Source organism: Pseudophryne corroboree, chromosome 6 (assembly GCF_028390025.1).
Source record: "Pseudophryne corroboree isolate aPseCor3 chromosome 6, aPseCor3.hap2, whole genome shotgun sequence".
Classification (NCBI taxonomy): domain Eukaryota; kingdom Metazoa; phylum Chordata; class Amphibia; order Anura; family Myobatrachidae; genus Pseudophryne; species Pseudophryne corroboree.
The window spans coordinates 612384825-612412657 of record NC_086449.1 but is presented as its reverse complement, the minus strand read 5'-3'; the positions used below and the strand labels follow the sequence as shown (position 1 = coordinate 612412657).

General features: G+C 44.7%; 1 long non-coding RNA gene across 1 annotated transcript in view; it reads left to right on the top strand.

The window, feature by feature from the left end:
• The window catches only part of LOC134933105 (uncharacterized), a 155881-nt gene that overhangs the window by 121018 nt on the left and 7030 nt on the right, over positions 1-27833 (top strand). The gene's annotated exons all lie outside the window — the stretch shown is intronic.

The following is a 27833-nucleotide window of genomic DNA, read 5'->3' as shown; positions in this document are numbered from 1 at the left end:
TGTTTTGAAAATATTAAGTTTGAGGTGGCAAGATGACATCCAAGATGAAATGGCAGAAAGGCATTCAGTGACCCGGCCCAATACAGATAGAGACAAATCAGGGGATAGGTAGATTTGAGTAATTCAATAAGGTAGAGTGTATAGGGGATTAGCACTACAAAAGTCTGTGGCTCTAGAGACACTGTTCATATAACTCAAGAGAAAGCATCCTGATTAATTAAAGTACCAAAAAGTTTAATGTTGATATTAATTTTAGTATACCTTCAGTCTTGTTGGAGAAAGAGCGCTGTATAAAAGAAAATATTATTATTACTATTAATGTATACACCAGGCATTCCCAACCTCAGTCCTCAAGGCACACTAACAGTCCGGGTTTTAGTGATATCCATGCTCTGTTGGCAGAGTGTACTGGGCTATCTGGTGCAGTGACGTCAGTCCACACACTTGAAGACTTAAACAGTAATGCAGATTTATTTAGTGTACACAGGTGACTCAGATGTAACACTGATAGCGGTAATCAGGAGCCCATATCACACAAGGTAACAGCATTACGTAGTAGTACTTATCAGAAGATGTCTGTGGTGGTAAAGCACATGGAGGACTGCACAGCCGTGCAGTCTGACTCCTGCTGTAGAGAAGATGATGCATGCACTGGAACACTGTGAGTCTCTGTAGCTGAGATCTGCTCCCAGTCTCAGCTCTGCACACTTGTACACACAGGACTATGGCCCTCATTCCGAGTTGTTCGCTCGCAAGGCGATTATAGCAGAGTTACACACGCTAAGCCGCCGCCTACTGGGAGTGAATCTAAACTTCTTAAATGTGCGACCGATGTATTCGCAATATTGCGATCAAAACCGAGTTAGCAGTTTCTGAGTAACTCCAGACTTACTCTGCCTGTGCGATCAATTCAGTGCTTTTCGGTCCCGGCTGACGTCATAAACACACCCAGCGTTCGCCCAAGCACTCCCACCGTTTCTCCAGACACGCCTGCGTTTTTTCCGGAAACGGTAGCGTTTTCATCCACACGCCCCTAAAACGCCGTACATCCGCCCAGTAACACCCATTTCCTGTCAATCACAATGCGTTCTCCGGTGCGACGAAAAAGCCGTGAGTAAAATTACTTTCTTCTTAGTAAAGTTACTTGACGCATGCGCAGTGCGAACATTACGCATGCGCACTAAGAGAATTCTCACTGCGATGCGATGAAAAATACCGAGCGAACAACTCGGAATGAGGGCCTATGTCTCTCAGTCTCTGTGTGTCACACTCTCCTCACTCTCTCTGAGATGGAGGAACAGGAACTAACATCATATGACTCCGCCTCCGAGAGACTCCTTGCTCTAGAGGTCTAACACTAGGGGATGCACCCATAGACTGGTACACAGAAGGAGACAGGTACAGTGGCAAACACAGGATTTTGAAAGGGGGGGTTACAAACAATTGGTTACAGACCAATAAAAAAAAATTATTACATTATGGGAGTTGCATAAGGTAAGCGCTAAAGAGAATTCTTATTTTATAATTTAACTTGTATACTATGGAATCATGTAGTAATTAAAATGAATTTTCTAGCTGCTAGTGCCTTACCCTAACCTTCCCCTTAATGCGTAAACCTAACCCCCCTCTTTCTGCAGCCTAAACCTCCCTTTTAGTGCCTAAACTTAACCCCCCTCGCAGCCTAACCCTGAGAATGTGGATGAAAATATTTCCTGGCAAAGATATTATTAATTCCTCCCAAGGTAAGCCAGGGTTACAAACACTGGAATGATAAAATGCATATGTAATGCTGATTTAAAAAAATAAATTGCATACAGAGGTGTACTTTCATACTGTTGCTACAGTTGTGCAAAATAGCCTCTCTCGGTGTGCCAGGTCCCATGCAACTTGGTTGTGCCGAGCGTCTATTTGCTCAAAATGTTGCTCAAAATGTGCTACTTATTTGACTGATGCAGTAGCATCTAACGCGACCACATCAGGTTGGGCTTTCCCTCACAGAGTAGCCTGCTGGTGGCTGTTGGGATCAGATCTTCCAGCAACCACCAGGCTCATCCCACCTGGCCCGCTCCAAGCTGCTGCGGCAACCTTCCCCTTGCCGCCTCTTGCTGGCAAGGCTACGTACAGAAGGGGGGGGCAATCCTAAAAGGATTTCCCTCCCATGGCTGTAGGCAGGCAATCTTCCTGCAATCGGAGCTCAGGACAGCCGCTGATGCCTGTCCACGGCTACCCTGACTGCAGAGACGGCCCTAACCAATATGATGCCCTAGGCAAGATTTTGGCTGGTGCCCCTTAGCACCACCGCTGGTTCCGCCTCTGACCTTGCACCTCTTTCCCAGCACCATCACCCCTCACCCATAACAGTCCTTATTTTGGGGTTTGTACCCCCTATATTTTAAATAGGAACAGTTCGCACATTTGGAGCACAACCCAAAAAGGGTGTGGTTTTGCTGCTAAGGGGCATGGCCACACAATAGTAACCCCAATTCAAATTACGCCACAAAGTACTGCAACTTTATTCACATTTGAATATGCGATAGTGTCCATAATTCACATTACATCCCACAGTAGTATCACTTTACCTTATAAACGTTACTCCTCACAGTAGAGCTCCTTATTCACATTACATCACACTGAATTGCTCCTTATTCACATTACACCACACCCTATTGCTCTTTATTCACATTAGATGACACAGTAGTGCCCTTTCTATACGCAACGCCACATAGTAGAGCACCTTATACACATAATGCCACACATTAGTAATGCATTTATACACATAATTCCACACAGTAATGCCCCTTACACATATGAGACACATTATTAATGTCCACATAAACATACTGCACCTTACACATTATGACAACCTTTATTAATGCCCTTTTACACATAATGCCCCTTACACATATGCCGCACATTATTAATGCTGTTATACACATAATGACACACATAATGCCCCCTACACATATGTTGCACATTATTAAATCATTTTTACATGACACACTCCTTACACATATTCCAAAGGGTGTAGTATGGTATGCCGGCAGCCGGGCTCCCGGCGACCAGCATACCGGCGCCGGGAGCCCGACCGCCGGCATACCGACAGCGCGGGGAGCACAAATGAGCCCCTTGCGGGCTCGCTACGCTCGCCACGCTGTGGGCACGCTACGCGCACCACGCTATTTTATTCTCCCTCCAGGGGGGTCGTGGACCCCCACGAGGGAGAAAAAGTCTCGGTATGTTGACTGTATACTGTGCGCCGGGATCCTGACAGTCAGCATACTGAAGACCACCCATTCCAAACACTACTGCACAACCAACCCACTCACATGCACACAGCACTCACACTGCCACTGACACTGTGACCTCTGCCTCTGCCTGGATACAGATGTGTCCTCATAAATCTTGCCTCAATGCTAACGTCGGTAACCTTTTTTTATGAAAATGCATCTTATTTGCATTGCTATGTGGCTAGGATGCACAAGCAGCTCCTGCTGATTAAAATGATATGCAGCATGCCTGTATACTGTGTGAGACTGTGGCTGTATCTGCATATGAAATGCTACACACAGAATATAGACATGCTGCATATAATTTTAATCAGCAGAAGCTGCTGATGCCCCTAGGCATATCAAATGCCCTAGGCAATTGCCTAGTTTGCCTATGCCTACGGCCCCATACCTCCCAACTGTCCCGATTTTCGCGGGACAGTTCCGTTTTTTGGGGACTGTCCCGCTGTCCCACCCGCGGGCTGCAGTGTCCCGCGGTGGGGGGGTCAGTTGGGAGGCTCTGTCAATCGCTGCTCTGCTTAGCAGAGCAGCGGTGAATAGACGCTGTGCGCATGCGCACAGCGTCTATTCAGTGGAGTCAGAGGGAGAGGGAGCATGCCAGCGGCTCAGAGCGCTGGGCATGCCCCCTCAGTGACGAAAACGGGGCGTGGCTCGCGATCGCGGGTCCTCCCGAGAAGCCACGCCCCCTTTTCATAGGTCACACCCCTTTTCGGGAGCGAGCGCGGCTTCGCCGCGCAAGTGTCCCGCTCCTCAGAGCAGTAAAGTTGGGAGGTATGCGGCCGGCTCTGCCTGACTGTGATTGGCAATCTTTAAAGCATCGCCCACAGTCTGTGCCGGGCTTCCTGCTGTAACACTGCTGCCCCTCCTACCCTCTCCCAGGCAGACGATCCTTTTAAGATACAATTAAATTTCAGGCTATGTAGAAGACATCAGAGATATCTGCTGCTTTCCAAACTACAGTGCTTGCTTTTTTCTATGAGGATGTTGTTGCTAGGATTATTTAACAAAAGGCTTAGCTTCTGAATCCATCCCAGTGGGATGGAGCTGTCCCATTGCCCATTGCCGGGGTTTTACTTTGCATGTAAAAGTGATAATGTGTGTTGAACAAAAAAAAAAAAAAAACATTCCACATTGCAACGATACTGTAATACAAATCAAATCTTACTAAATTGGTTCTCTTAGTATATAATGAGGATTTCTTCATCTGGAAATCCTATGGAATCGTGAAAATGTCTGCTGTGAGTTTGTGGACTGTAGTGAACGCAGAAACAAATGCTTTTAGTATATTACATATTAGAACTCTAACTATTTCTGCACATGTTATATCTGCCCCACCTGCAGTGCCCATGGTTTTGCCCAGTTGCTAACTTTTTTGGATTGTTAACCATCCTGAAAACCCCCCAAAAAACAAAGACAAAAATTCAAAAATGTAAATACGTAAAATAACACATCTTTTAAAATATTTTAGTAAGGAAAAAATGTTTTATAATAATAAAAAGAGTTCACCTGCTGTTGCTAACCAGAACTATAAGTACTTCCACAGGTCCTGATTCAGACTTGTAGTTAACCCGATCATAGGTGCCGATTCCGTGGGTGCTCCCAGGCCCGAGCACCCACGGAAAATGATGAGCACCCACAGGGCCGCCCGCGCGGCCCTGTGCAGGTCCTTATAGTCACCCGCTCACCCCCGCTGGAGGCTCATGTGGTGTATTACTATGACATACACTACATGAGCCGCCAGCGGGGGTGAGCGCAGCATAGTCACCGCCGAGCCGCGGGCACGGCAAAGCAGATTCCCTCAGCCACCGAATACGCAAGAGACCAGGAGGCTGACTGTGAGCTGGGGGTGGAGCCACGGGCCGGAAATTCCTCTGCCCATGGCTCCACCCCCAGCTCACAGTCAGCCTTCTGGTCTCTTGTGTGTGCGGCCGCAGCATGACGTAATTACATCTAGCAGCACCCACCAGCAAAACCATCATTCGGTGCCCCTGAACCCGATGGTTAGCATACAAGTCCGATGGTGGGGACACTGCGCATGTGCAGAATGAGTTATGCGTCTTTGCACACAGTGCCCCATAACCCCCAGCTTGATTGACAGGCTGTGGGCATTTGGGGACTGGGATGGGGTGGCAACCAGGTCCATTCCACAAAATGGAGGCGAATCGTCTCCGTTTTGTGGGAGCGCCGAAGTCAGTGTCTGAGTCTTGTGAACCAGATTTACTGACCTCGGCTGCAGATCCGAGACCTGAAAGTTACACAGATGATCGATGGTCCTGCGGAGTGATCCGAGACGCAACAGTGGATCACGGAATCAGGCAGGAGGCATCTATTTACACCAGACACCTTCTACTGCATTAGCATATTGGCTGTATGGCATTGCACGGCCGCTTCCCTGCGGCTGTGCAATACTGTACAACGCTGAATCAAACCCACATTTCTTCTTAAACAGGCTTCACCATGCTTTGCATTGGGATGCTACAGCCTGAGATGGGCAGCAAAGACTATTACTCCTGATACCCAGCGATACCTATCACCATGCAGTAGGCTTACTGTATTTATAAGAAGAAACCGGATTTACGGTTTATCTCCCTTTAAGAAATATAGGTGGTAATTCCAAGTTGATCGCAGCAGGATTTTTGATAGTAATTGGGCAAAACCATGGCCCTCATTCCGAGTTGTTCGCTCGCAAGCTGCTTTTAGCAGCTTTGCACACGCTAAGCCGCCGCCTACTGGGAGTGAATTTTAGCATATCAAAATTGCGAACGAAAGATTAGCAAAATTGCGAATAGACACTTCTTAGCAGTTTCTGAGTAGCTCCACACTTACTCGGCAACTGCGATCAGTTCAGTCAGTTTCGTTCCTGGTTTGACATCACAAACACACCCAGCGTTCGCCCAGACACTCCTCCGTTTCTCCAGCCACTCCCGCGTTTTTCCCAGAAACGGTAGCGTTTTTTCGCACACACCCATAAAACGTCCAGTTTCCGCCCAGAAACACCCACTTCCTGTCAATCACATTACGATCACCAGAACGAAGAAAAAAAACCTCGTAATGCCGTGAGTAAAATACCTAACTGCATAGCAAATTTACTTGGCGCAGTCGCACTGCGGACATTGCGCATGCGCATTAGCGACTAATCGCTCCGTTGCGAGAAAAATATAACGAACGAACAACTCGGAATGACCCCCCATGTGCACTGCAGGGGAGGCAGATATAACATGTGTAGAGAGAGTAAGATTTGGGTGGGTTATTTATGTTTCTGTGCAGGGTAAATACTGGCTGCTTTATTTTTACACTGCAAATTAGATTGCAAATTGAACACACCCCACCCAAATCTAACTCTCTCTGCACATGTTATATCTGCCTCCCCTGCAGTGCACATGGTTTTGCCCAATTGCTATCAAAAATCCTGCTGCAATCAACTTGGAATTACCCCCATAGCTCTGAATGTGTTATATTATTTGGTATCTGGTCAGATGGTCAACATTAACGATATCAACATTCATAATGTGGACACCACCATTTAGGCATTCTCAGAATGTTGACATGTTCACAATATTGGCATCTGAAATGTCACCATTTGATATGTCAACATCCCGAGGATGCCGACAGTTAATGTTAGGTACTGCTGAAAGCATTAGGCTGAGGGGGGAGGTTATGGTTAGGCTGCATGGGGAGGGGGGGTTTAAGCACTAGGGGGAGGGTTAGGGATAGGGGTTAATGATAGGGGGCAGAATACTCACAGGACACCGCTGCTGACACGTCGACACTGTAACTGCTCCTCACATGAACGCAGAGACTTGGAAGAAGACGCTGATGTATGATAATTGTCGACCATTCATACCACAGCCATTTAGTTTTACCAAATCCAATGTGATTATTTCTATGATAAAGTCACTCAAGCATTAATAAAACAGCAGACAATCCACATAAAAGATTGAGCAAAGCACATCCCACATATCTTTATGCTAAATGTTGTTTGCACGCTTTGTATTTTATACAAAACAGGTTTTATTTATAGGACAAGGGAGGTGAGACAGCTACAGCTGCTGTAATGATGGGTATCCGGATGATAGGTAGTGTCTAGTTAGACAGACAATAGATAGACACCACATGTTAGACATTAGGTCGAGAGGGTCAAAAGTAAACTTGAAAAAGGTAGACAGTAAAAAAGTTCAACAGTGTCAAAAGGTAGACAGGGACAAAATGTCTACATAAGATGTGCGGCGGGCACTTTTAGTATTTTGTGTTTTGGTTTTGGTTCTGGTTCCATGCTCAAGTTTTGGATCTGGATTGGTTTTCCCAAAACCATCCTTTCGTGTTTTGGTTTTCAATTTGGATCTGGATGATTTTTGAAACCCCCCCCCCCCCACACACACACACACAAAAACAGCTAAAATCACAGAATTTGGGGGTAATTTTGATCCTACAGTATTATTAATCTCAATAACATTAATTTCCACTAATTTCCAGTCTATTCTGAACACTTCACAATATTGTTTTTAGGCCAAAAGGTTGCACCGAGGTGGCTGTATGACTAAGCTAAGCGACACAAGTGAGCGGCACAAACACCTGGCCCATCTAGGAGTGGCACTGCAGTGGCAGACAGGATGGCACTTTAAAAAACTAGGCCCCAAACAGCACATCATGCAAAGAAGAAAAAGAGGTGCAATGAGGTAGCTGTATGACTAAGCTAAGCAACACAAGTGTGCGGCACAAACAACATGGGACGTGCTGGAATTTGCCCAGATGTAATACAAGCACAATATTGGTGGCACAGGAGAGCGTACCCCTAAACCACACACACACATGGCAAAGCCTGTAAAATTAATTTGGATAATAAAAACCCTTTTATTGGAGCTATTATAAAAATATGCAGCACAGGCGAGCGTACCCCTACACCACATAGGGCAAACCCTGTAAAAATTATTTGGATAATAATATAAGTAATGTATATAAGCCTTTTATTTGGGGTAAATAATATACAGTACAGAACACCACCATTGGATTTATGGCAGCACCCCTGGACTTATACGGCAGTACCACTGGACTGGATTTATACGGCAGTATCACTGGACTTATACGCCAGTACCATTGGAATTATATGGCAGTATCACTGGAATTATACGGCAGTACCACTGGACTTATACGCCAGTATCACTGGAATTATAAGGCAGTATCACTAGAATTATATGGCAGTACCACTGGACTGGATTTATATGGCAGTATCACTGGATTTATACGCTAGTACCACTGGAATTATACGGCAGTACCACTGGACTGGATTTATACGGCAGTATCACTAGACTTATACGGCAGTACCACTGGACTTATACGGCAGTAACACTGGACTGGATTTAAACGGCAGTATCACTGGAATTATATGGCAGTACCACTGGACATATACGGCAGTATCACTGGACTGGATTTATACGGCAGTACCACTGGACATATACGGCAGTATCACTACATTTATACGGAAGTTCCACTGGACTGGATTTATACGCCAGTACCACTGGTTTTATACGGCAGTACCACTGGACTTATACGGCAGTGTCACTGGAATTATATGGCAGTACCACTGGACATATATGGCAGTATCACTGGAATTATATTGCAGTACCACTGGACATATACAGCAGTTTCACTGGATTAATACGGCAGTACCACTGACATGTACGGCAGTATCACTGGACATATACGGCAGTATCACTGGACTTATACGGCAGTACAACTGGACTTATACAGCAGCAAAGGGACACCACCACTGGACTGATGCAGCACAACACAGCACCACTGGACTGGACTTATACATCAGCACGGGACATATGGCAGCAGAGGACACCACCACTGTGACTGGACTGATCAGGCAAAAGACACCACTACTGGACTGATGCAGCACAACACAGCACCACTGGACTGGACTTATACAGTAGCATTGGACATATGGTAGCAGAGGACACCACCACTGTGACTGGGCTGATGCAGCACAAGACACCACCACTGGACTGATGCAGGACAACACAGCACCACTACACTGGACTGAGCAGCACAAGACAGCACTGGATTCGCCACCCCACTTTCCCTCCCGCACAGACACTGAGGACGGAGATACATTCTCTCGTTACACTCTCCGGGACTGGAGTGAAAATGGCGGGTACGCACGGCTCCTTATATGGAATCCAAAACCTGCGAGAATATGACAGCGGGATGATGACTCTTTGCCTCGTTCTGGTTTCCGAGTCAGGTGGGAAAACCCGAACCGGGCTCGGATCCGGGCTCGGGTAGTGAAGTTCGGGAAGGGGAGTTCGGTTCTCGGGGAACCGAACCTGCTCATCTCTAATAAAAATGGTAGACATAAAAAAGGTACAGTTTTTTTTTTACTTTTTCACACCTTCTCTATTCATGTCGGCATAGAGTTGGTTACAAACCTTGTGGCGAGTGCAGACAGCCGCCGAGCCCGAAGCGTGGTGAGCGAAGCAAGCACCATGAAGGAATGCCTTTTTATAATTGGGTGTCCCAGATGACAAAACTAACCACACAAACCCCAAAAATACAATAAAAATGGTGTCTACCTTTTTTATGTCAACCATTTTTATGTCGACCTTTTGACCCTGTCTACCATTTGGCCCTGTTGACCTTTTGTACTGTCTATCTGGTGTCTAGCTATGGACTGTCTAACTAGACACTGTCAATCTATTATACCACACCCGTAATGCTGCACTCATTCTAAGAAAATGCTGCTTCTAACCACACAACACGCAGGCTGCAATGCTGAAGCGCTAGAAAAGATTGATTCTCATCTTTCATCCTTTTATAATGAGCTACTTATTTCAACAGTTTATTCATTTTGTCTTTAACAAAAGGCCAAAAGGTACAGACTTCACACTGACTTAACACAATGATACAAATGAGAAGCACCCTTCCTGACGGGATCCCGGCAGACAATATACCGACGCCGGGATCCCGAAGGAGGATGCAATGCCGGCGTCTTCATACCGATACCGCTCGGGATGCTGGCATCACATTACCGACAGCCAGCATCCCGATCGTCCTCACACCGGGGACACACTGGTGTCCTGCCGTGGGGAGGGGGGGAAAGGTTAGGTTTAGGCAGGAGAGGGGGGTTAGCATTAGGGAGCAGGGACGGGAAGATTAGGGTTAGGGACTGGGAGGGAGGGTTAGATGTAGGCACATAGAAGGGGAGGTTAGGGTTAGGCATCAAAAGGGGAGGGTTAGGTTTAGGCAGTGGGGAAGGGTGGGTTAGGGTTAGGCCCCAAGCAGAGAGGGTTAGGCACCCCCAAGGGAGGACTAGGGTAGGGAAAAGGTGAGGGATAGGAGCCTTAATGCTGGGAGGTTGTCAGGATTCTGATGGACGGGATGCCGCTATCGGTATACTGACAGCCGGCATCCCGTCCATCGGCAAATCATTCTGATCCTGATTCAAACGACTGAATTGTTTTTATTTTAGAAATTTCAAACATTTGTACATTTGTTATGTAAATGATATCTTAGCACAGAAGGTAGAGTGAAAATAAGTTACACTATGTAGACAAACTGTAGAGCCATAGGTTCCGCTGGTCATTCTGAGTAAGTGGCGATTTACTCAGATGGCCACTTATATTCGCTTTTCACTTCTTCCTCCTATTCCTATTGACTTAGATTTCTCCAACGGTGACCCAGCTCTGCCTCAGGATCACTTTCCCATATAGTAATATGGGGAGAGCAATTCATAGTAGCATGGAAAGTTCAACTTTCCATTCACTTCACCAAACGAATTTGCCATTTCGGAATGGTGTAAGGAGGCTTGATGGCGGAGAAAAGCAGAGAAGATGGCTTTCTTCCCGTCTCCTCCCCTATTCTCCCCGCCCCTTCAGCTCATGTTGCCTTCCTTAAGTGACCTGGCATATGCATTTACTGGATCACTCACTGATGACTGCCTGCGACCCCCTACCACTGCCGCTTTGGTCATTGAAACGTTGATACACTAAGACTTGCTTGTCTGTCTTCATTTGCGCAGAGAGTGCCGCCCGTTTCTACACTATATACATTAGGATACAGTTACACTGTATACTATTGGGAAGGCACCGGCATTACCATTACTGTTACACAAATCCTTGGGATCTGGGAGTGCCGTGGACTTTGCTTATCTATATATATATAGTGCCCTCATAACAAGGATATATTATGCCCATTATATATACAGTGCATCAGGAAAGTATTCACAGCGCTTCACTTTTTCCACATTTTGATATGCTACAACCTTATTCCAAACTCAAATAAATAATTTTTTTCCCCTCAAAGTTCTACACACAATACCCCATAATGACAATGTGAAAAAAGTTTTTGGGAGATTTTTGCAAATTTATTAAAAATAAAAAACTAAGAAATCACATGTACATAAGTATTCACAGCCTTTGCTCAATACTTTGTTGATGCACCTTTGGCAGCAATTACAGCCTCAAGTCTTTTTGAATATGATGCCACAGACTTGGCACACCTATCTTTGGTCAGTTTCGCCCATTCCTCTTTACAGCACCTCTCAAGCTCCATCAGGTTGGATGGGAAGCGTCAGTGCACAGCCATTTTCAGATCTCTCCAGAGATGTTCAATCAGATTTAAGTCTGGGCTCTGGCTGGGCCACTCAAGCACATTCACAGAGTTGTCCGGAAGCCACTCCTTTGATATCTTGGCTGCGTGCTTAGGGTCGTTATCCTGCTGAAAGATGAACCGTCGCCCCAGTCTGAGGTCAAGAGCACTCTGGAGCAGGTTTTCATCCAGGATGTCTCTGTACATTGCTGCATTCATCTTTCCCTTTTTCCTGACTAGTCTCCCAGTTCCTGCCACTGAAAAACATCCCTACAGCATGATGCTGCCACAAACATGCTGGCCTGGTGATGAGCGGTGCCTGATTTCCTCCAACATGACCCCTGACATTCACGCCAAAGAGTTCAATCTTTGTCTCATCAGACCAAAGAATTTTGTTTCTCATGGTCTGAGAGTCCTTCAGGTGCATTTTGGTAAACTCCAGGCATGCTTTTTACTAAGGAGTGGCTTCCATCTGGCCACTCTACCAGAGTTTGGATTGCTGCAGAGATGGTTGTTCTTCTGGAAAGTTCTCATCTCTCCACAGAGGAATGCTGTAGCTCTGACAGAGTGACCATTGGGTTTTTGGTCACATCCCTGACTAGAGCCCTTCTCACCCGATCGCTCAGTTTTAGATGGCCGGCTAGCTCTCGGAAGAGTCCAGGTGGTTCCGAACTTCTTCCATTTATGGATGATGGAGGCCACTGTGCTCATTGGGACCTTTAAAGCAGAAGATATTTTTCTGTACGCTTCCTCAGATTTGTGCCTCGAGACAATCCTGTCTCAGAGGGCTACAGACAATTCCTTTGACTTCATGCTTGGTTTGTGCTCAGACATGCATTGTCAAGTGTGGGACCTTATATGGGGGTAATTCCAAGTTGATCGCAGCAGGAATTTTGATAGCAGTAGGGCAAAACCATGTGCACTGCAGGGGAGGCAGATATAACATGTGCAGAGAGAGTTAGATTTGGGTGGGTTATTTTGTTTCTGTGCAGGGTAAATACTGGCTGCTTTATTTTTACACTGCAAATTAGATTGCAGATTGAACACACCACACCCAAATCTAACTCTCTCTGCACATGTTAAATCTGCCTCCCCTGCAGTGCACATGGTTTTGCCCAACTGCTAAAATTTTTGCTGCTGCGATCAACTCAGAATTAGGCCCATAGACAGGTGTGTGCCTTTCCAAATCATGTCAATTCAACTGAATTTACCACAGGTGGACTCAAATTAAGCTGTAGGAACATCTCAAGGATGATCAATGGAAACAGGATGCACCTGAGCTCAATTTTGAGCTTCATGGCAAAGGCTGTGAATACTTACATGTCATTCCTTAGTTTTTAATTTTTAATAAATTTCACGTTGCCATTATGGGGTATTGGCTCTCATTCCGAGTTGTTCGCTCGCTGCTAATTTTAGCAGAGTTGCTAATAGGCTAAAATCCGGCAGTTCTGCGCATGCGTATGCATCTCAGGGCGCACGCGCTAAGCAAATTTACACAAAACTATGCTATTTTACTCACAGGCGAACTAAGCTTTTCAATTGCTCTGCTGATTGACAGGAAGTGGGTGTTTCTGGGCGGAAACTTGCTGTTTTCAGGGAGTGGCCCTCATTCCGAGTTGTTCGCTCGCTAGCTGCTTTTAGCAGCATTGCACACGCTAAGCCGCCACCCTCTGGAAGTGTATGTTAGCATAGCAGAATTGCGAACGAAAGATTAGCAGAATTGCGAATAGAAATTTCTTAGCAGTTTCTGAGTAGCTCCAGACTTACTCATGCTGCTTTCACATCGCAAATGCCGGATCCTACCCGGTAAGAGAAACGTGTACTCACCGGGTGGGATCCGGCATTTGCGCTCCGTTGCTGGCTTTTCGACCCGGCAATATACCGGGTCGGTTGCCATAGCAGCGGAGGGCGCAGCAGCAGCAGGGGCGGGGGTGGAGGCGGCGCCGGGAGATGAGCTCATCTCCTGCGCCGCCTCTGCCTATACTGTGAATGGGAGCCGTGTCGCATCGGAACGGCTCCCATTCACACTGCGCCTGACCCGGTAATCAACCCGGTAATAACCCTTCTTTTTTACCGGGTTGAATTACCGGGTCAGACGACCCGCTAATTCACCAAAGGACCTTTCACATCGCACACGGACCCGTTTCGACACGGCAATATGCCGTGTCGATACCAGGTTTTTAGTGCGATGTGAAAGGGGTATCAGCCATTGCGATCAGCTCAGTCAGATTCGTTACTGGTTTGACGTCACAAACACACCCAGCGTTCGCCCAGACACTCCCCCGTTTCTTCAGACACTCCCGTGTTTTTCCCAGAAACGCCAGCATTTTTTCGCACACGCCCAGAAAACGGCCAGTTTCCGCCCAGAAACACCCACTTCCTGTCAATCACAGTATGATCACCAGAACGATAAAAAATGCTTGTTATGCCGTGAGTAAAATACCTAACTTTTGTGTAAAATAACTAAGCGCATGCGCTCTGCGAACCTTGCGCATGCGCAGTAAGCGACTAATCGCAATATAGTGAAAATCGGCAACGAGCGAACAACTCGGAATGACCACCAGTGTGCTAAAAAAACGCAGGCGTGCCAGGTAAAAACGCAGGAGTGGCTGGAGAAACGGAGGAGTGGCTGGTCGGACGCTGGGCGTGTTTATGACGTCAAACCAGGAACTAAACGGACTGAGGTGATCGCAATCTAGGAGTAGGTCTGGAGCTACTCAGAAAGTGCAAGGAAATTGCTTTCGTTAGCAATTCTGCTAATATTAGCAGAATTGCTAATCTTTCGTTAGCAATTGCTAATCTTTTGTTAGCAATTCTGCTATGCTAAGATACACTCCCAGAGGGTGGCGGCTTTGTGTTTGCATTTCTGCTAAAAGTAGCTAGCGAGCGAACAACTCGGAATGAGGGCCATTGTGTGTAGAATTTTGAGGGGGAAAAATTAAATTTTTATTCCACTTTAGAATAAGGCTATAACATAACAAAATGTGGAAAAGTGAAGTGCTGTGAATACTTTCCGGATGCACTGTATATATAAATATATATAGTCCCCACTGAACTGGACCTAGGTCAGAATCCAAAACACGGCACTCCAGGATTTAATCAACTTCTTTTTATATGTTCAAAAGTTACCACATTCCAATAGCGAACGCGTCACGTTTCGGGCCTCACAGGGTCCCGTCGTCAGGATATGCAGAATGTCCTGACGACATGACCCTGCGAGGCCCGAAACATGACACATTCACATAGCACTGGCACACAGGTAAATGATTAGTATTGGACAAGAGTGCCGGATTAAAGGAATATTTATATATATATATTTAATTAGACCGTCAAGCAGGAGTGCATTTACCACTTGCAACCAAAGCAGCTGCCTAGGGCTCGATGGGTCCCTTGGTGCCCGGCCAATGCCGAATTGCCTAACAGTAAATTTGTTACTGCTCCCCAATGATAATTCCGCCCGCCAGCAGTGTCAGCCAGCTCACCCGCCACCCGCCTCCACTCCTGCTTAGAACTGATGCTGTGCATGCACCTGTCCCAGGACAGTGTCACATTTCCCACTTCCCCATGCCATAGACAACACAGCTGCCACCGGTGGTGATGCCCCCGCTCACACAGCGACCGCCAGCAACTCCCCCTCCCCTGCTGGATGCTGCTGCTGCTGTAAACCTATCATTTACAGCAGCAGCATCCAGCAGGAAGGAGGGAGTCTCTCTGTAGGCTGTGGTCCACAGTGGATGCATGGAGGAGGGGTTCGGGCTGGAGCAGGTTTAGAGGATAGTGATGCATAACATAGCAGCAAGAGCTGCTGTAGTCATTGGCCGAACTAGTGCCGGTGCAAGCGGTGCATTGTACCGAGGCCCAGCACTGGGAAGGGGCCCACAGCCGCCGGCATTACAAAGAGTCACAGCTGCACTGCACGCCACCAGTAACACAGGGGCAGCGCATAATCGTGTTCCAGCCAAAGAGGGTGGAGAGGCCGTCCTTCCCTCTCCTCCCGTCTTGAGTGGAGCGCATCCGCCCCACAGATGTTCCTGCTGCTGCAGATTGTGAAGGGTGAGGAGGAACGATCTCTCAACTGCTCCCCCACCTCTCGAGCACCTCTTCCTCATACTCACACAGACGTTGTTCTGCTGAGGCACTCTCTGGCCGTCTCCACGTGCAGAAGCAGCCCCAGATTGTACAAGCCACAGAGGCCAAGTAGGACAAAATATGCTAGAGTACTACTAAGTGGGAAATGCTGCTCAGCCGCTCTCTCTCTCTCTCTCTCTCTCTCTCTCTCTCTCTCTCTCTCTCTCTCTCTCTCTCTCTCTCTCTCTCTCTCTCTCTCTCTTTGTCTATGTCCTCCCTCTTCCCCTTGGCCCCCCTCTCATTCCCTCTGCCCTTTCACTTGCACACTCTATCTCCCTTGGGGGCACATATAGAAACAGTTGTAATTCCTACACCGTTCACCTGATTTGGATGTAAATACCCTCAAATTAAAGCAGAAAGTCTGCAGTTAAAGCACATCTTGTTTGTTTCATTTCAAATCCATTGTGGTGGTGTATAGAGCCCAAAATATGAGATTTGTGTTGATGTCCCAATAATTATGGACCTGACTATATATAGATAGATAGATAGATAGATAGATAGATAGATAGATAGATAGATAGAATGTGTGTCTTTCGCCACAGCACAGCTGTAAGTTTATGCTAATACAACACCCGATGGGCTTCCTACTGAGACACCCAACAGCTGCATCGCAAACTCCTGCATTGATGTACCATTGGTCGGATACTAGAGCAGCCGTATGGAATTGCAGAATGTCCATCGCAATATGACCGCTGATGCTAGTGTAACAGTATCTTTGGACGCAGTCTCTGGCCACAACACGACTGTATGTGACTAGCCAACCCCCTATTGTCTACCAGGAAAACCCACCAAAATTGCCTCTTTCTGCTACCAGATACGTTCTGCGCCCACTGGCAGTAGCAATCAGGATGCGCAGCGCAACTCAGGCGCATGTGCAGATGTAACACATTGGCTGCTAGCCAAGTTTGTTTACAGAGTAGAGATAAATATCTGTTCTCCAGTTTATATAAATATGGTCAGGAGATAACACCATTAGAGCCAATAGGGGAGGCAGTGTGTTTAGGAGACATTGAAACGTCTGTGACATCAGTGATCTCTCCATACTTTTTACTGTACTTAAATATGGAGAACACATAAATATCACATTTTCATGATTTTTTTTTTTTAAGATAATTATGTTTATTAAAAAAAACAACTAAACATAGTTATAGCTATTGCGAATATCGGTAATAATTTTTTTATCAGCACAGTTTTGAGGGAATGAATACATATGCCTTAAAAACATGTTCCCACTTATAATAGTGACAGGCCATGCACACCTGCTCTTCTCTGCATTCCCTTGTACAGTAGGTGAACATTGCGTGGACTCTGTTCAAAATAGTGACCAGTAAGACACAAAAGAGGAACTCACTTTCAGAGCTCATTCTCCTCTGTGTGACTAGTAGGAAGTGAAAAAAACGTGAGCCCGGAGTTCATGCAGTGAATGATGTCATTACCATAATTACTGATAGTAATCCACAGTCCTCATTGTTCTGAGAATTGTTAATGCTGTGCTCACCTTACAGTGCACACAGTGAGGATCAGTGGTGGATTTCCCACTAAGCACGTGCCTAGGGCAGTGGTGGATTTCCCACTAGGCACGTGCCTACCTAGGGGCGCCACTTGCGCTAAATATAGCACATCTCCGATCAGATCTGAATTAGGCCCTATGTTTTATCTGAACATAGGCCCTCATTCCTAGTTGATCGCTCGCTAGCTACTTTTTGCAGCCGTGCAAACGCATAGTCGCCGCCCACGGGGGAGTGTATTTCCGCTTTGCAAGTGTGCGATCGCATGTGCAGCCGAGCGGGACGAAAATGTTTTTTGCAGTTTCAGAATAGGTCTGAACTTACTCAGCCCTTGCGATCACTTTAGCCTGTCCGGTCCCGGAATTGACGTCAGACACTCGCCCTGCAAACGCTTGGACACGCCTGCGTTTTCCCTACCACTACCAGAAAACGGTCAGTTAACACCCATAAACGCCCTCTTCCTGTCAATCTCCTTGCAATCAGCTGTGCGAATGGATTCGTCGCTAGAAGCATTGCGCAGCAACAATGCTGTTTGTAACCGTACAACGTGCGCATTGCGGTGCATATGCATGCGCAGTAGTAACCTGATCGCTCATCTGCAAAAATTGGCAGCGTGCGATGAACTCGGAATGACCCCCATAGTCGTCTTCACACTGCTTTAACATTAGAGTTTGTATGGGGTATGCTTTCATAATATTTATTTACCAACACTCCCTTGGCAATTTTGTCTTGCCAGACGGTATTGAAAATAAGTTGTTTTATATGATGCCATATGCATGAAATAACTGTCTGAATATAAGACCCTCGCCAGTCACACTTACAAGTTTATCATCTTTACGGTCTTTATAGAAGGTGATAGTTTCTCTTCCTTTAATACATAATGTATCCAGCATATAGTTTAGTTTTAGTTAATATTTGTAGTTACCCCCCAAAGTTACTAGTTTTCACTGTATATCTCGCAAATCTTATAAATAGGCCCCAAAGTGTAAGTACAGTACAGCTCCACAAAGATCGTAGTGTGACAAGGCTTTGGATATCATGTTAAAGTTCCCAGAAACAGGAGTACAGGGTTTTTCCTCACTTTGAACTTTGTGTCTCTAATGAGTGGCAATAACATTACACATTACACGTAACAGGGCTTGGGGTGTGACAAACCAGCAGCTGCTGCATTCACCCGTGTACTTTAACCCTTGCAGTGCATTTGTCGTCAGCCAGGAAGACTGTTGACAAGTTACAGGTGTGTGATGAAGAATGTAACCCCACACCTCCTTCCTGACAGGTCTTGTGTTGTTCTAAAGCTGACAGAATAAACAAATTCTACCTTCTTAGTTTTCAGCTTGGGGAACATTTATATGGGGAAACACACTCTGATACTTCCTTTTACATTGTCTGTGCAACGTCTAAACCTTATGTATTCTAATGTACACCTTCTGACAGGGCTTGCTTTACCTTGGACACATTAATGTACTACTTTTTAACAGTTATTTTGCACTGCAATTAACCTGAATTGAATTAATGCACAGGTTCTCAAACTCTGCCCTCAGGACTCCAAACAGTTCATGTTTTCCAGGTCCCCTCACAGAATCACAAGTGAAATAATTAGCTCCACCTGTTTGATCTTTTAAAATGTGTCAGTGAGTAATGAATGCACCTGCTAGGTGACATGGAAAATGTGAGCTGTTTGGGGTCCTGAGGAGCTAGTTTCAGATCCACTGCATTAATATGTAGTAGAATACCTCCTAAATTACCTAATTTATTATCATACCAGAAAGACATTTATCCTGACTTCCAAAATAGATAGGTGTACATTTAGGGGAGGACAGTTGGGGGATGTTTAGAACATCGGAAGTACTAAAAATATAATTGGGAGGTAGGTGTGCAGCTGTGGCACAATTTCCAGCTATAAAATGCTAGTTCATACTTCTAAAACACAGCATTTTATTCAAATCTGTGTTTATGTGCTACAGTATGCCATCTCCTATCCCCCTCTCTAACAGCCAACTCGCTTTCCAAGGTAATAGGCCCTACACACTGGCCGACAATCTTCAAAGCTTCCAGGTTGCCCACACTTGCATCCTATATACCTCCCCTCTCTTTCAAACCCTACACTGGGTCAGTTTCCGAATCCAATTCAAACTTACACTAACTTAATAAGCCCTTACCTATTCTTCCATTTTCATATCTAGGCTTACCATACTATCCCTTTAAAATGGGATACTCCTGAATTACACAGGTTCTGTGGCTGGCTTAATTCATTTCACCAGTCATAGAACCTGTGTAATTCATGACTGTTCCGCTTTAAAGGGATAGTATGGTAAGTCTTTTCATATCTGACATTCTTTCCCTTTAAACTCCCACCCACCCTCTTCGCTCCTCAAATACATACCACCTCTATTGCCAAACGATTACTTCCTCCCACTCCCTACCACTGGCATACGCTACCTCTCCATATCAGACCCTCCACCTCCCTACATAACTTAATTGGGTTCTCAAGACCCACTTCTTTATCAAACCAAGCTATCTCTCATCCTAACCCTCTGTTCCATGCTCACTTCTACTCCATCTGTGTCACCCTGTCTATATGCCCCTCCCCCTCAGAATGTAAGATCTCACGAGCAGGGCTCTGTAACCTCATGTGCTTTTCCCTCTCTTACTTAGACTGTGTCCTACTCCATAGTCCCTACAGTGGCACCTAACCCTCTGTTTCTGCCACCCTGATGCTTACAGTATTTCAGTGTCATGTCCCCTGATGCAGCAATGTTTGTATACCATGCACTTGTCCTACATTGTTTTGTACTGTAAGTCGTTGTTTTCTTGTTTTGCTAATTTGTTTATGCATTTGTTTAGCGCTGCGGAACTCTTGACACGCCAATATAAAATATACGATAATAATAATACCGCTCCGTTCTCGGCTATATTGCCCATGAGAGAACATAGTGAGCTGCACAAATTGTTTTCTCATAATCAGGATCCTGGCTTATTTTTCTGCATTCTACATAATGCAACAGGAAGTATTCTATGTAGTGAAATAATAAAATAATTCATAGGGCCAGCTGACAGGTCCACTTCAGTTGTGTTTTAAACATTAGCTAGAGTACTTCAGAGTTCCTCAAACCTGGTCGTCAAGGAACCCAGAACAATAGACCTACATGTGGAACTAATTATTCTTGAGGATGCTTTGAAAACATACAGTATGAGGGTTCAATGAAGACTGCCTTTGAGAAACCCTGAGCTATTTGATTCAGACAAGTTAATCAATACCCCTTTCATACTGTCGAAATAGTCTGGGTTATTAGTGGGGCAACACAGATCGCGGAGCCGGCAGCGGGGGCGGAGGCGGCGCTGGCAGATGAGATCATCCTCGCGCCGCCTCTCTCTGTTGTAGCAAACGGATCCCGGGTCGCATCGACCCGGGAGCCCGTTTACGCTGCCAGTGACCCGGTATTCAACACGGGTGTAACACTGCTTTATTCCCGGGTTGAATTGCTGGGTCAGGCGACCCGGGATTTCCGACATGGTGCTTTCACACAGCACGCTGACCCGTGTTGACCCGGCAATACCGGGTTATTTGTGCGGTGTGAAAGGGGTATAACAAGGCAGTATGAACGATCCGATCCGGGTCCCGTTTACAGTATAGGAAAAGCCGGATCACCGCGCTCTGAAATGTGCAGTGTAAATTGGGTCAGTCCTGGGTTGGAACCATGTTTGGTGTGAAAGGAGTATTAGAGTAATATTTCCTTGGTGAATTGGGGCATGTAATTGTTGTGGAATATACTATATTTTTCAGGCTTATAGTGGTGAGTAAGCTACTTGGGGTGTTCACTGTGTGAGCATAGCAAAGTTATTTAGTGCCCAGGTGTCATTGCTCCCAGTTAAATGTTAAAGTTCCCCCTTAGTGCAGCACCAGCAACTTCACAGTGAAGAACTTCTTTGGTATTAACCAGTGAAATGGGTTTGCCAGAATTGAGGTATAACCTTGCAGACCTAAGGGAATCCGCTTGTGACTTTCTATTGGTCTACATTGTCACACCCTATAGGCTGCTCACATAGGATCAGCTTTTTGTCCATTGGGAGGATTGCCACCTAGTAACAGCTGGTGAGGTTAGTAAGAAAACCTGCAGATACTGAGGTCTGGTTGTTCTCTGTCATCAATGGCAGAGAAAAAAAGCAATTGTTTCCCCAGCACACTGAATGGATAACAGTAACCAGATATAAATCCCACATGATAATAGAATTCAGAGATCTTCGTTACACATATTTGCGCAAATGTGTGGTTAAGCCACTCTGCCATTATCAATGGCAGAGATACATCAATGTTTTGGGGTTGTTTGTGGTGGTGTGGGTATGATGCTTAGCCCTACCACCAATTACGCCACTTAGTCATGCCCCTTCATTGATTGTCAGTTGTCCAACAACAAGGCTGCCCATTATTGGTTCAAACCATCATGGTTTCCTCCTGCCATTGATGGAAAGTAGGGTGGCCAATCCCGGGCCATTTTTTTCAATCCCGGGTCGTGTGTTGAGCTGGGGAGAGCGGCTGCTGCAGAGGCTCTCTCTCCTGTCCAGCTCTCTGCGACGGGAAAGGGGGAGGGGGCCAGCAGCACCTGGGCCTCTTCAACAGGCCTGGGTAAAGAGTACGCGCTCCCTCCCCCTCCCTCTCAGCGCCACTGATCGTAGGTATGTACAGTGAGGCATGTTTTCATTTTAACCTCTTGTACGCCGTCAAAAACAACTTTTAGCTTTGATGGCGTTATACAGGTAATACAACCATAAGGTCCTCTCAAGTTTGATAGTATTGAAAAGTTCATGCTACAGCAGCTGAACACGTGTCTGTGTTTGTGTGTGTGTGTGTATATATATATATATATATATATATATATATATATGTGTGTCTGTGTGTGTAAGAAGAAATAAGGAGGTGCACAATAGTGAATGAAGTCTTCTAAAAACGTTTATAGTGTATTAGATAGCATATACACTCACATTATATCACATAAAACAAGCATCTCACAAAAGCGGCAAACGCCGGACTCTCAGCTCCGTGTGGAGGCTCTATTCCATTCAGCTCTATTCCATTCTCATGACCAAGCGGAAGTGACACCTGCATACCGCTGACATTGAGGCTTGGATTGTGACTCACTTCCGGGATGGCGCCGTGGATCTCCAGGACGCTGATTGTGCACCTCCTTATTTCTTCTTACATTGTAGACCAAGCCCAGTGGATAGGGCACGCAAGGGGTGCAGCACTTTATTGGAGCACCACAAAGTGCAGGACATTTTATAAGTCTAAGACTTGAGACATTGGACATTGTGCAGACGGAAGCATTTGTTTGTTTATATATATATATATATATATATATATATGTGTGTGTGTGTGTGTGTGTGTGTATTATACACTATATGATATACTACTTAGGTGTGCGGTCTCGCTCTGATTTACACAGCCGTGCATACAGTATATCAGAGCGCGGCGGCACACCCACGAGTGCGGTATCTATCCTATAAAATGGCATGGTGGCCTTGCTTCTTTGGACCTGGAGATTTTATCATTATAATGATTTATGTTTATTAAGATGCACTGTATACTGTATGTCAGCAATTAAATGCAGATCGTTAGTACTGGGTGTGAGTGGCTACTTCTGTTCAGCAATTTCACACACAGAAATATGCTGAGTTTTGCATCAGACACAAATCTTTCCTTAGCGTGGAATAATGACGGCTTTCCTGCAGGTCTGACTGACCATACCAGAATAGAGAACTGTCAAATGTTGTTTCCCTCAGGGCACTGGTATTGAATCCATTGTAGTCCTGGAAAACACTTGTTTATATAAACATTCATTACTTGTGAACAGGTGTTATTAATGATGAAATGAGTTGCTTTGGGAAAGAGGCAATGATCTATAGTAGGACAAACACGTCCAGTTCTGTTCCTGTATAGAGTGAAGACTTTAGTTCCCACACAGATCAGTGAGTAGGGGCAGGACAGAGGAATTGCATGATATTTCCTATTGCGTATGAAAATAGCACATTAAGTTCTGATGGCAAACATAAAGGAAATGGGAACAGTGATGTGGTCTGACCTCTCAGTAAATGTGACGTGTAACTGCCTAGACTGACTTTTCTACATAGACAGATGTGAATCTAGCTGATATATGAATCAGTATTAATAGCCTTCCACAAGGGCAGATTGGGGAAAATCTTGGATATATGGTTTCTATGGATATGGGTGGCAATATGTAATAACCTGCGAAGTGTAGGCTGTTCGAGAATTTCTGCTACCTGGTTATGTGTTGTAAATTATTGATACTTAAAAAATACGGGCAGACCAGAGAAATTCCCTCGGACCAATAGGTCGCCTCGGACCAATAGGAATCTGGCAAGCTGCTTCTTATTGGTCACACCCTACTATGGCAGAGATCATTGCTGGGCGATGTGAGACAGTTCCCTGGGCTTTGCACCGTACTTGCCTATTCTCCCACAAGTGTCGGGAGACTCCAGACTTTTCAGGCAGTCCCCCGCATCCAAGGAAGAGTGGCTGGTTCTTCCGCATACTGTCCAATTCCTAGTGAAGCAGGCAGGATTAGGAGACCATACAGGGAATTGCGGCACCATGTGTAGGGGGTTGGGCTAAATGATGCGAATGCGCATCATTTAGCTCCGTCCCGTACCTGCAGACTCGCAGATTGTGACATTTTGGGGGGCGGGGCCTAGTGATGTGCAGCCCCCCCCCCCTTCCCCATGGGGTGCTATGATACATACCCTCTCAAAAAGCTAGGAACCTTATTTATATACTTTTATATACTTTTTATGCTGATTTTATGTCCAATTTTTTACTTTTAGGACGTTTTTTCCTCTTGTCATATTTAAGTTCGTATTACTAATTTTATACTAACTTATGTCTTATATACAGTTTTAGTAACTTTTCTAGGCTCCTTGTACTAGGGCTACTATTTTATTTGCTTTTATTGGTGCATATTAGATTTATTAAAAATATTTTCTTTTAAATTTGAGTCTCCTATTAGTATTAGACACCACTGGTCGCTTAAAACCACCTTATCCTCTTTTTCGTTTACACTATACATGAAGCACCTTACCAATGCTTCTTTCTTTAAGGTGTAGCTGACGCCCGAATATTATAAAGGGAGTGTCTAGAAAAAGGAGACTTTTTTGCTCATTTATAAATATCCTGGACTACATTCTAGTATAATTTGGTATCGCGGTTAAGCGCCGATAAGCTTTCCCCCATCAATCTATATGTATATATATATATATATATATTTGTGTAAATATTGCAACTCAAGTCCTGCTCTGAAGTGGAAGCCAAAGGAATGTAATACATCTCCATTGTTTGTGAATGAGAGATGGTCTCGCATATTTTACTTTGACACCATTTTACACAGTTGACGTTAAGCATGTTGCTTACCTGCTTGTTTACAGTTGTAAGATCTACATTGTTGCACTACTGTAAGTGGCACTAGACCAATGTCAGGATCCCTGCACGGCGGTGCCAGCACTGTCATGGCAATGTACTGACTGCACACATATTGTACCAAACCTGTTTCTGTGTAATGATCATGCCAGGCATACAGAGAATAGGATTCCAGGGCAGACGGTAGATGAATTCAGTGCTGTATGTGGATGGGATGAATAGAAAAACTAAGACCTGCGTAAACCTATAAACTATAGAGGCAAGTTCAGGCAAGCACAAGATTATTGTACACAAAGCAGTACTGTAATGCGACCTATAGAATTTACAAGGTCATGCTCACAAGGGAAATAACCTTAAACAAACCAGCATTGTTTAAGCCTGTCATTTAATCATAAAGACAGGTTCAGTATCTTTATTTGGTAAGGAAAGAAAAGGCATCCTCTTACAGCAGAGCATTAGGGAGTAGACTGAAATAATGGAACATGATAACTAAAGAACTTCTTTGTGAATCTGTGTATGTGTACATATATTTATATTGCGGCAATCTGGGAGGGGGAGGAGGAATCTGGGGTATTTTAGACTGCTGTAGGCGGCCTTTGTCAATATGACCAATGCCAGATAGTGGCCGTTGACTAGGGAGTAGGACTCTGTAGTGAGTGACAGGACTGTGTATGTTTTACTCTGTGAAAACGAAAGTAACTGTTTTGTGGTCATCCAAATTAAATAAATCAGTGGTGTATGCTTCCACAATGAGGCTACTTTACTACAATGTGTGTGTGTGTGTGTGTGTGTGTGTGTGTGTGTGTGTGTGTCAAAATAATACAACAAACACAAAGAAATTGCTAGTTAATATATATCACCATAACAGTTTCTCATGAGGAACGAATTTTCGTACTTCGTCAATCACATGACAAATAGGGTATGGAATAGTTTCACTAAACACATAAATTATTACAAAATTTAAGGAAAATATAGTGCTAAATAGATAAATGAAATACGTTTACTACAAGGTATTGTTAAAAAAATATATTTTGGTAACTTAATAAAAAACAATTAACAATTTATATCTATATTACAAATGCGAAAGCACTCACTCACTCACTCACTGACTCATCACTAATTCCCTTACTCCCCGATATGTTAGGAAGCTGAAATGTAACATAGGTACTCTGCAGGTAAGAAATAGGAAAACTACATAATTAGAATTTTAATAAAACTCCCCTAAAGGGATCAAAAGGGGCTAGACATAATGACATCATTACCGATGCGTGGCTTGCATTGTGTGAACCAAACGGACAGTCAGATCAAAATTTGGATTGCACCTCCAATGTGTAGAATTTAATAAACTACGAAAATGACCCTGTCACTTTTAACTATATCTGCTACGGGTGCTCCTCGGGTAACACCAAGAACCATGGTTTAATATTTACTTACATTAAAACATCTCAAATTTACATCTCTATAGATTTACCAAAATTTTAACACTCCTTTATAATTTACATCCGTGAAAATCACTTACAACCGTGAAAATCAGAATGCAAAGAATGAGTAGAACAGCTAGTGTTTTTAAATGAGAAAAAAGTAAAAGACATATTGCACAATAAGGCCTATTAAATGATCTCTGGTCAGTTCATATAAATTCACTCTCTGGGCAAATGCATGTTGATCCCAGGCCTGGGAGATTGATGGATGGACAGTCAGACAGAAGGGGTACTTATCCCTTTGGGTTTAAATATCCAGCTTTAGGTAAATAATTACCAGTCCCGTGGTGATGCTGGGGTTTCCAATTAGTTATGGTCCAAGTGGTAGCTATGGGATCCAACGCACAATTTTATGGAGTCCCTTAATCCACAGTCAACCTACTGGAAGTCCCACTTAGCAGATGGTGTCCATTAACAGTCCCAGAATTCCGTATAGCATTGCCCACTGACCAGAAGGTGGTCATCTGATGCGTTTTTCTGTCTACTGGCAGCTTTTGAAAAAGCAAACGTTTTCCTCAGCCAACCAACAGCTTTTCATAGCTTACAGTATTTTATACATTGAATTATTGAATCTACAGTAGTTTGAATCACATTATTTAATAACAAATTTGGCAGTTTGTCCTTATGGTGACAACAGTACAAAGTTAAACCTAATACAACTTATATGATGGCCAAAGCACATGGCGGATTCATCATAAAAACTATGGGCACAGCAGCGGAAAAAAACTGAGCAGGGCGCCAAACAGTATATCTTCTTTTACAGGTAGGTAGCAAATTTCTATACTTGGAAAGTTTTTTTTCTTCTCCTCTTTCCAAATCTATAATCCTTTATTATATAAATTCTTACTCAATTAATTTTTAATTCCTTATTTTTTTACCACCTACTGCCAGGATTACATGAATGTAATTTCTTTTCCACAAGGAGGGAGAAAAATGCAGGAATAACTATTGTCGGTTATTGACTGTAGATTTCCACTGTTAGCAGGCTCTGCTCTGTTGTTTGGTAATGCATGGATTCCTTCGAGCATAGCTATAATACGACATAACTCTTGGTAACTGTGAACAGAATGACCTCACTCCTGGACTAAAGTGCCCTCCTGATATTTTAGTCAACATCTCTTCTCTCTTACAAGGGATTTTAAACACATCTCTGTTTGCAATTCTATCTACCATAAGGCCCTTGTTATTTTTAGCCCTGTAGCTCAGCTGTCACTATGTCATTTACGTAGACCAGCTCGCACTAGTCCATTTGTGGGAGCCAAATGTCTTTGTAACCATTACAATAGCAGACATGTGAAAGGAAGGCACAGAAGGGTATGGGTCGTTGGGTCGACTCAACTTAGGTCGACAATCATTAGGTCGACCACTGAAGGTCGACATGGGCATTAGGTCAACATGCACTTGGTCGACA